The following is an 11,076-nucleotide window of genomic DNA, read 5'->3' as shown; positions in this document are numbered from 1 at the left end:
GTTGTCCCACCTGAAGGCCATCTTTGTGCAACTGTCTCGTTAGCCATCGGCTAAGGAACCACACCCACCAAAAGGCACCTGAGAAACATTTCCAGGCTTCCCCAAGTAAGGCCACCATTGATGGGGACAGTTGTGAACTGTTAGCAACCGACACTTCCAGTCCCCGGGCGTCAGCACAAAGCCTGGTGGAGGGTGTTTGGTCGAGGTACCAACAGCATTGACTAAAAAGTGCTCAGGGCTTATTAATTTTCTTCACGGCGTAAAACACAGTGAGGCAGTTGGGCCAATAGAAACATACCGGGCAAGGAAGTGAGATGGGTGGGACTGGAGCCCTGGCACCAAACTACTGCCACATATGTCCCAGCATGTGACGTCGGGGCCCTTATGTATAAAGTGGGACAGATACCACTCTCCCATGGTTGTGTATGAACTGAGATAGCACGGGAAATGCACTGGGCACTGTATGGCATAGAGGATGTTCTATGCTTTCTGTTAAGCAGAAAAGAAGTATTTTGGTGATAAGTACTTATAACATGGGAGATTTGCTGGGCTATGAGGTTGAACGTTTTCATCCTAACTAGATAGCATCATATTGATCTCCAAAACAATTATATCAATTTCCATTCCCACAACACATGAAAACTTTCATTTCTTCACACCCTGACCAGTCCTCTCTCATGGTTTAGGCCTGTCTAATGGGCATGAGGGGTGTGTGCGTAGGGAGACACAAGTTCAAGTACATTCTTTCTCGTATTTTTCTCAGAGATAAAATTGGGGATAAGCCTCACACACCTTACGAAGGAAATGAACAAATCAATTGTGAGGTATTCATACAGCAGCTTGCTATGTTACATTACAACAGATGAACAGATATATAACATACAGATAGCTACACCTGCATATATCAATGTCGAGGGGAAAACATAAGTTGTAGGACATTATTGTAGCATATTGTACCATTCGCATAGATTTTAAAAACACACAAAACAATGGTAAGTATTGTTTGTGGATGTACACATTTGTAATAAAAACATAGAAAACAAGCACTGAACACGTACCAAATTCCTGCTGGTACTTACTTATGGAAAAGGAAGGGCGTGCGCCTGGGAAACGTTGATCTTTCTAAAGTTGTAGTCCTTAATAACAGAGAACAGTCATTTAAAAAATATATATATGAAAAAAAAAGCTTGACATTTGTTGATCTGGAATAGCAGACACATGGGCTCTGGCATCCTTGGAACTTTATTTTTCATTTTAATTATTGTTTTAATTGCCATGGGCACATACCTTCAGAAGGGGACTGAGGGTGTGGTGGCTACCTCATTTCATTTTGCAACCCTGTGCTAGGCATTGGTGTCCACACAAGTGAACAAAATAGCCATGAACTTGGCCTTTCATGGAATGAATGGCCTCATGGGACAGAGAGCCCCCACATTGTGGTCAGTGCCAAGATGGGAAATTACAGGGCGCAGTGATGAAGGAAATGAGGGGGGGTTACATTTAAATAGGGCCATAGGGAAGAGCATTTCTCAAAAACTGGTTTTAAATGGAGACCTGAGAGTGAGCAGGAAGTAGCCAATGGGTCACAGGGGGCGGGGACGGGATTCTGAGCCCTTGGAACAATGCAGGAGAAACCCCCAGGCGGTGACAAAGTGTAGGAGTGTGATGTCCCTGGGAAAAATTTAGGAGCCCTTCCAGGGCAGCGGGTTGCACAGCAGGGCCTCCAGGAAGGAGAGAGATGAGGCGGCCAGAACGTACAGGCCACATGGTCAGGATGTTTTTTGTTTTTTGTGTTTTTAATTTTATGAGTAATGGAGTACCTTTATTTTGCAATCTTATGAGTAATGAAGTATCCTGGTGTTTTGTTTCTTTAATGTGCTCATTATAAAATCTTCAAGCACGCACAGAAGCAGAACAGCACTTGGAAGCCGGGTGTGTCCAGCTTCAGCGGGACCAACCTCCCCTGTCCCTGGTCCACCTGGTATTGTTTCGGAGAGAATTCAGTACATCGCATCATGTCACATGGAAATATTACAGTATGTACCTTTGGAAGAGAAGAAGTCTCTTTGGGGGAAAAATAAGCAAAATGCAATATCACACCTAAAAACCAAATAAAATCTCTGAAGAACATCACATATTTGAAGAGTTTTAAGCGGGAGAATTCCATTATGTGATACACTTTTAACAAACAACGGTGGCTTCCCTGTGCAGGGCAGACCTGCAGGCTGGAGAGACGGAGGCACAGAGCCAGAAGGCCGTGGCAGAGCTCCAGGCAGGACGGGGAGGAGGCTGGACCCAGCAGGGGCGAGGACACAGAGCAGTGCGGATGGGGTGTCTGTCTGAGCAGGAGAGGCGCAGGCACGGGAATGGGTGGCATACAGAACATGAGATAGGAAGATGCCAAGGATGGACCTCAGGCTCCGTGCTGAGCATCGGAGCGGGGAGGGCGGAAGTGCCACTTTCAGAGAAGAGGACACTCAGTAAGCAGCGGTGAGGCACAGGCAGGAGATGGGGAGAGGGAGAGTTCAGCTTAAAGGATCTCTCTCCATTCTTATGAGTTTACTGGAAGGGGTGTTGAAAGCGGTGACTACTGTACTTGGTGGCTTCCACTGATCCTCCACCTCCTCCTCCACCTCCTCCTCCTCCTGCTCCTCCACCTCCTCCTCCTCCTGCTCCTCCACCTCCTCCTCCTCCTGCTCCTCCACCTCCTCCTCCTCCTGCTCCTCCACCTCCTCCTCCTCCTCCTCCTCCTCCTCCTCCTGCTCCTCCACCTCCTCCTCCTCCTCCTGCTCCTCCACCTCCTCCTCCTCCTCCTGCTCCTCCACCTCCTCCTCCTGCTCCTGCTCCTCCACCTTCTCCTCCTCCTGCTCCTCCACCTCCTCCTCCTCCTCCTGCTCCTCCACCTCCTCCTCCTGCTCCTCCACCTCCTCCTCCTCCTCCTCCTGCTCCTCCACCTCCTCCTCCTCCTACTCCTCTACCTCCTCCTCTTCCTACTCCTCCACCTCCTCCTCCTGCTCCTCCACCTCCAACTCCCTCCCTCCACCTTCTCTTCTTCCTCCTTCTAATCCTCTTCCATAACACTGTGCCCCTTACAACATGCCCTGGGAGCAAGAGGCTTCCTGTGAATGTCATGCACGCTGAGCCTCTAGATGAGGGAAGCAAAGAGGTCATTCCGTTTTCCAGAAGGGCCACATGCTGTCTGTGGACAGCTGGGGGCTTCATTAAGAGTTTTGCCTTCTTAAACCCTTAAGATGCCTCCACATCCTGGCCTGAACAGTCATCTCTGAAATAGTCTCATGCCAGGAGTATGAAAGAACAGTGGGTTTTCAGTTATTAAGACAGTCCCATAGACAAAATGCCCCAAACTGGCATAAATACTAGAAAGAACATAAAGGAGGTATACAACTGTGCCCGGGACACTGCCACCCACCCTAAGCAGTGTCTTTGGGTGAAACAGAAGATTTCTATTCTATTTCTATTTCTCCTTGGGCAGGTGTAGTCCCCAAGCACATGACTTGGGAGGTAGACAGCATCTTTGTGAAAATGAAAAAAAGGTCTTCTTTTTCAGCCTGGAGCAACCCTTTGTCCATCTGTCCTCGGGCCACTGATACAAAGCAGTCATTCACAGTGGCACTGTTCTTTGCCCTTGCCTGGAGCAGCTTTTAATCTCATCGGTGAGTTGAGGAGCAATTGCAATGGTGATATCATTTTGTGTTTTGTCTTGGCTTTATGGATGTTTGCCACCAAAAGAGGCACTTGGGCCAGAACCAGATGGATTCAGTAGGTCAACATGAAACAGAAGAGTCAGGAAAAGACTCTCAGGAGCAGCCAGGTGTGAGCTGAGCATTTAGGGAAGGGCAGGACAAGGACACCATCCCGGATGAGGCTGTTCTTGCTCCTTCGTCAGTGGGATAAGGCACCACCAAGGTGACATAAAAGTTAAGAAAAGAGCATGATCCTGAAAAGCCACAGTGGAGCCCCAGCCAGTGCTGCCAAAGGGACCAGAGAATAAAGGCTGGGAGAAGAACTTTTAGACAATTCTTTTTAAAAGCAGTGAGATTTCAAGGGGTTAAGGAAGGGAGGTATATAAAGAACCAGAGGTACAGCATGTTTTTTGCATGAATTCAAGAAATCTGGCAGGAAAAGCCAGATGAGGGATGGGATGGCAGGTGGAGGAGGCCAAAGGGTCAAGTGAAGCTTTTTCAAGTTGAGAACATCTGCTTCTATTTAAAGGTGTTGTGAAAAGAGTTAGTGAGAAGTGAAAGGCTGTGCATCCCAAAGGGGAACAGTACACAAAGTAGCAGGAGCCCTTGGGACTTAGAAAGTTTCTTACCCCGGAGAAGAGAGGACACCTGGTTTCTGAGCCTAGAAAGAGGTAGGGATGGCTCCCGGGACAGAGGTAGTGATAGAGGACAACTCTTCAGATGTGGAAACTTAATCGTAGAAAGCAGGTATGAGGTGAGAGTGAATTAAAGCAGCATGTCCTACAATGTAATGTGCATGCACATCCTTAGGGATCTTGTTAAATACAGATTGTGATTCAGTCAGTCCGGAATGAGGCCCGAGAATCCGCATTTCCAACAAGTTCCCAGGTGGTGCCCATGCTGCTGGCCTCATGTACAATCTACAACTACAAAGAGTCTTAGGAATGGTAACAGAACATGAAGAAGAGGAAATTATCAAAAACCTAATCAAGGAAACTCCCTTGAGGACCATTAAGAGCCAAGTCTCCAGAATGAAAGGGCTCCCTAAATAGGATGAAAAAATCAACAGAAAGACATCCCAGTGAAATTTCAGAACAAGGACAAGAAGTTCTCTCCATCCCAGTGAAATTTCAGAACAAGGACAAGAAGTTCTCTTCAGAGATAAGCTGCAAGTTATCTGTGAAACTCTGAGGATAAAACTGGTCTTATAGGTTTTATCAGAAATACAGGAGCTCAAATACCTACAATGTTCTGAGGGAAGGCTGTTTTGAGCCTGAAATTTTATATACCCAGCCAAACTGTCCCTTCCAATGAGAGGAGACTCTGGTGGGAAGCACAGCTTAATTAAGAACGTTAGGACTTATCTCATCTGTCTGTGGTTCTACTGACATAATGGCAACCTGAAATTAAGTAAAAGCAAAGCAGTAAAAGTAATGAACTTCAGATCGACAGATCTGACTTTATGGCTTCATCTAGAGGAAGTCAAGAGTTGAAGAAAATAGGGGGAAAACGAGGTATAATCGTTTAGGAATGAGGGAGTGGGTGAAGTCATCCATGGGAGATAAGGAGAGGCCAACGGCAGAGACTTGAAACACCAGATGTGGACTATCAGCATGAAGAGGCCAGCCCCGGCCCCATCCTGCAGTGGGAGGGAGAGGTGGTCCTATTTTTCAGAGTCATTTTTTGGGGAATTCAGTGTTCAGTTAAGATAGGGAGGCAAAAGCAGGACACAAGGAAATTGCTTTAGGGTAAAGAAAATTCATGCCCACTACAAAATGGGGTTTCACAGACTGCAGTAAAAGGCCAGGATGTAGAGATTGATTTGCATGGGGATGAGCTGGGTGGTTCTCAGAATGCAGCCAGGAGAGAACAGCTATCAATCAGGGTGAGGGAAACAGGGGTTTCCAGGGAACGCTTAAGCTTTTTAAGTTTGTAAGAATCATGGAGATTTAGCCTTAAATAGATTACATAATAAAAGTTTTTAAAAAAGGAAAAGAGGCCCAAACTCAATAATCCCAACTAAATTTTTCTGGTTGTATGAATCAGAGCAGTAAACAGTACAGCTTAACTGTCCATGGGCAGACCCAGTCAGCGCTGACCACAGCCAGAACCTTCTATATGCCAGGGTCTGGGAGAGGGGAGCCAGGGTAAAGGCCAAGGATGGGAAGGAGGCGGTGTGGATCAAAGCAGAGGAAGGAGCTCATCCGCAGAGGTCTGTGCAGGCAGATAGAGTGGACGGGAATTCAATGGGGCCTGGGGCAAAAAACATGGTACTAGCAAACCAGCTTGGTTCTCCTGCATCCTAGACAGAGAGGATTCGCTCCCTGGACTACTCTTTATATTGTATAGATTCCAGCTGGGTTTGATTGTCGACCAGACAAAAGTTGGCTGCAGAGAAGCTAGGATCGTCTCATATCAGTAAACTGCTTGCTGCCCTCAGAGGGCTTCAGGTAGATATAGAAGGGGCGGACTGATCACTGTACCTGCTTGGTAACAGGCTGTATATCCTCAGAATTCTCAGACAGGTATGGGACTACCTGCCTTCATTTCCTACAGCAAGAGTTCGTAAACTTTTTCTGTAAAGGTGGTAAGTAACATTTAAAACCTCCCTGATGCTACAACCCAGCTCTTGTCTACCCTTGCATTCTGCATTCCAAAAAAATGCCTCCATCTCATCCTAAGCATGGCTAGACTTTGGTCTTAGGATATAAATTGAATCATATGGGCTATGCAGTGGCTTTTAAGAATTCTGTGGCGTAAACTTTTATAAAGAGAAGAGAGATTCCTTTTCAGAAACCTGGTAGGCCTGCCTGATTCCACCATAGCACAACCTAGAATGTTCATTTGCAGAGATGATTAGTTTCCTCATGCCTGAAATTCATGCCACCGCTCAACTTATTTAGTTCTGCAAAACCTTACTTCTTAGGAATTAAATTAATGTGTGTGATTGTGCATGATACAGATATTAGTCAAAGATTGGGTTAATTTTCAGGGAGTAGTCGAACGTTTGTCGTAAATAAAAATATCGGAAAATGTATTTGAGGTGTAAATAGCTTAATTTGCAAGATCAGTGGCAGGAAAGACAGTAATAAAATTGAAAGACTTTCGGCCCTGGCCGGTTGGCTCAGCGGTAGAGCGTCGGCCTGGCGTGCGGGGGACCCGGGATCTCTCTCTTACCCTCCCGCAGCCGAGGCTCCATTGGAGCAAGGATGGCCTGGGCGCTGGGGATGGCTCCTTGGCCTCTGCCCCAAGCGCTGGAGTGGCTCTGGTGGCGGCAGAGCCACGCCCTGGAGGGGCGGAGCATCACCCCCTGGTGGGCAGAGCTTCGCCCCTGATGGGCGTGCTGGGTGGATCCCGGGCGCATGCGGGAGTCTGTCTGTCTCTCCCCGTTTACAGCTTCAGAAAAATACAAAAAAAAAAAAAAAAAACAACCAAAATTGAAAGACTTTCACACTTCATGTATACTTTCCTGTTATATTGATTTCATTGAACATATGTATATGTCATCGCTTGGTCTGATTTTGGTTATTTTATATGCACAGAGCAAAACAGGCAAAAATTTCTGCCTTCAAGTTGCTTTCGTTCTAGTGGTAGAAGAGGGGCAATAAATAAAGGAACAAGTAAAAACCTATAGTATATCAGATGGTGGTGACTGGGCTAAAGGGAAAGAAAGTTGGAAGGGAGGATAGTGAGAATAGTGTGTGTGTGTGTGTGTGTGTGTGTGTGTGTGTGTGCACGTGAGCGCCTGTGGGCTGGTGAGTCAGCAGGGCTGACACAGCAGTATGAGCTGGTGGAGTGGCCCAGGAAGCAACTGTTCTGATCACCCTGCCTCTGCATGGGATTGTTTCTTCAAAGTGATTGACAGGGAGGCCTCACTGATCAGGTACCGTTTAAAAAGAAACACAGTGGAGGTGAAGGAGTGAGCCTTGTGGTCACTTGGAGGAAGGGCATTTCAAGGCTAGTGGTCAGCAAGAGCCAAGCCCCAAGGCAGGCCTGTATGTGGCATGGCTACAACTTAGCCAGGAGATAAGTGTGGCTGAAGTCGTCTGTGCCCAATCAAAGGTATTTGTGCTTTTAATTGGGAGAGGCTGCCTTTGATGGCTCTGAAAGAGCCACAGTTTTCTATTATCCTAAGCAGATTAAATAAACCATGCTCAAGTTAGAGTTCATGGCTCTGTGATTTTGAATGGCCCTAAATGATTCTAAATCCTTGTCCAATTTAAGGATCAATGTCTTGGCCACCTAGAGGCAGGCTTCTCCATGGCGCTTATGTGCTTTATTGTAGACAAAAGGACATTCACAAGTGAAATGTGTGCTGGTTTTGTTTCTGAAATTACCACAAAGTACACATTCTACCCCAGCCAACTTCCTCCTTCCTGGACCTTCTAACAGTGTGTGTTGGTAGCACCCTCTCCTGTCCAGCTTTAGCACTATGTTTCTCCACCAGAGTTGGTTGCACCCCTGACATGCTGAGCCCAAGGCTCAGAGTGGCTGAATCTGGCCCAGATATAGAGAATGTCAATGTTTCCTCATGCATTCACTTCATTCCCCAGCCTAGCCTACATTTAGCAGTTTTATTGTTTAAAAATGCTGTCTCCTGTGGTCTGTTAACCTCTATTCTCTCTGGCTTGCATTTGGCTCCTGACCAGCAAGCCGTTGCACATTTCTGCATGAGTATTGGCTGGTTTCTGCTCCATTTCTCTTTTTCTCCTGGAGAATTGGTCAGTAAAAGCAGAAAGGACCACAGAAGATGGAACCTCAGTCCATTTAGGTATATCCCTAGCCAATCAGATCCCAGGGCTTGGAGGCCAGGAGCTGAACCCATGGTGGTTCTGACCTTAACACAGAGGAGCTAAAGATGCAGGCTGCCCCCAGCCTAGCCAGGGGCTATACACTGTGCTCTTAGGTCCTTCCCCCTAAAGGAGTGACAATAAATTATAATAGTAATTGAAGATGAGGTGGAGCCTGGATTAGGGAATTTCTGTGAGCTACACTGTATCCTTTCAAAATGTGTATGCTGCAGCCCTAACCTCCCCTGCGCCTCGCACCCCCGTGTGGCAGTATGTAGAGGCATAGTCTTTGAGGACCCTTTGGGAGGTAATTGGGTTTAGATAAAGTCACAAGGATGAGGTCCCCATGATGAGATTAGTGTCCTTCTAAGAAGAAGAAGAGAGACCAGATCTATCTCACTTTCTCTGTCTTTTGAAGACACAGCAAGAAAGTAGCCATCTATGTACGAGCCAGGAAGAGAGCCCTCACCAAAAAGCAAAAAGGCCAGCACCTTTGTCTGGGGCTTCTCAGCCACCAGAACTAGGAGAGATAAATTTCTGTGGTATTTTGTTATGGCAGGCTGAGCTGACTAGACAGGGACCCAGAGCCTCTCTATTTTCCGATGGAGATGAATAAACTGCTTCTATCTATTCTATGACTCCCCTTTACCCATCTTTAAAACAGAACAAAACGAGAAAAAAATGCCATTAATTATTTACTAGAAGCCGTGTTTCCAGGCAATTAGTTGTCTGCATTCACTTCAGGTGGAGCAGAGATGGCTCTGCTGAAAGTCCCTGCTGGGGTGGGGGGAGGGATCCCAGCCCAGCCCGCCTTTGGCAAACCCAAGAGCAGCCCCGCTGGGAAGGACTGAGATGCTGGGGAGGGAGGGATTCGGAGGAGGGACAGTTGTGGGAAACCTTTTGCCCTGCAACATCACAGTTGAAAGCCCACTTCAATCCTTACTCTTTTTCTAGCTTCTCTTTTGTTTTTCCTTCTAGACTAAGTCACGTCCAATCCTTTCCCCCTCTTCTTGATGGTCACTCTTTCTGCCTACATATTGTCAGTGAACCAACTAGAGTGGGCTGCTGGACTGAGGGCAGCAACTGGAACAATTTGGAAAGACGGGAACAGGGGACGAGGGAGTGGGGACAGGGTGGGTATAGAGCGTGGATGCGCGTGTCATTGTCTCTCCAGTGTCACTGCTGCCTACGCAGTCCCTGCTGGTGACTCTTGTACCTGACCCTGCAACTGAACAATCTGTCCCAGCTGCTGTTACATTTGAGATGAAATATAGAAAAGATACACAATAATCAGACTGAAAAGCCAAGTCCGCTCTGCCTATCCTTTGGTTTCTGTGGGCGAAATGGGCAGAGGACGGGTTTGCTGCCAGCAAGGGACAGTAGCGTAAGAAGGAGTATATAGCCTTCTGTGATATTGAGCAGCCCCATCTGACTGTCCTGGGCTTTGTCTTCTTGCTCTGGTCTGGCACATGTGTGATGCCTCTCCCGCTCCGAAGGTCCCTGGCAAAGCCCTGCAATAATGCTTTCTCACTGGGCCTGTGTGCCCAATGAGAGGCAAAGAAAGTGATCCTACTGGGGTTCAGTGAAGGTTTTTCTAAGAGGAGGGTGACATTTTAAACACACATCAACCACTTGGAAAAGGAGGAGGAGAAAGGTGAAGCAGACTGAGTCAGGCTTTCCTTGTTTTTTTGAAATGAACTGTGTTACACTCTGCCCTGCACCCTCTCTGCCCCTCACCCCAACGCACACACTCCCTGACCTCGAATTTATGGAGTGAAATATATGAACAGAGCATCTCTGAGGTGAAGAGCCTTCTACAAAGTGCTGGTTCTGGGGAGGGAGACGGGATAGAAATGAGGGAGAAGACCCAGACCCCATCTTGAGCTTTCTAGGAGACCTGTAGGCACAGATTGAAATCAGAAGGGGCAGGACCGCGGCAGGGAGGCAAAGCGGAGTCTGGGAAAGCCGTGCAGCCTCTCCTGATGTGGCACCCCTGGTCACTGCACCATTTGCATCCTCTAATTAAGCCGCTGGTGGCAAGAATGAGGTTATGGTGTCTGCAAGTAACTTTCCCAGGAATGAGACCCTCTCAAAGTGGCAGGCTCCCTGTTCAGCCTCCTCCTGGGCCAGTGAAACTCGGATAAGAAGAACCAGATAGTTCCCTTTCTGTATGTGTGTCCAGGCTGAGCCCAGGAGCCCATGCTTCCTCTTCTGCAACCCATAGGGATGAAGACAGACTTGCCTTAAGAGTTGCTGCGGGGGTGCTGGGCACTTGCTCTCTAGCCTGCTGGCATACTTGGAGACTTACATCACAAAAGGAAACCTCCTCCCTCCCTGAAACCCTTGGTTGATGCCCTGGCCTGGTTTCTGGGGATTAAACTTCCAGGAGAAAGGTGGGGGGGGGGGCACTACACCTGGTTGTGCAACCCTGACTCTTCTTTACAAAGAGAAAAAAAGCTGTTTGAAGTCCCAGGAGCATCCTGTTCAGACTCTTGGCTTGTGGAAGTCTGGGATCAGACAAGAGGGTGGAATCCACCGAGCTTTCAAACAGTTGTGCCAATGTGAGCTCCCACCATCTGAGA

This window comes from Saccopteryx leptura, chromosome 5 (assembly GCF_036850995.1).
Source record: "Saccopteryx leptura isolate mSacLep1 chromosome 5, mSacLep1_pri_phased_curated, whole genome shotgun sequence".
In the NCBI taxonomy this organism is placed as follows: Eukaryota; Metazoa; Chordata; class Mammalia; order Chiroptera; family Emballonuridae; genus Saccopteryx; species Saccopteryx leptura.
This window is presented reverse-complemented; position numbering follows the sequence as displayed.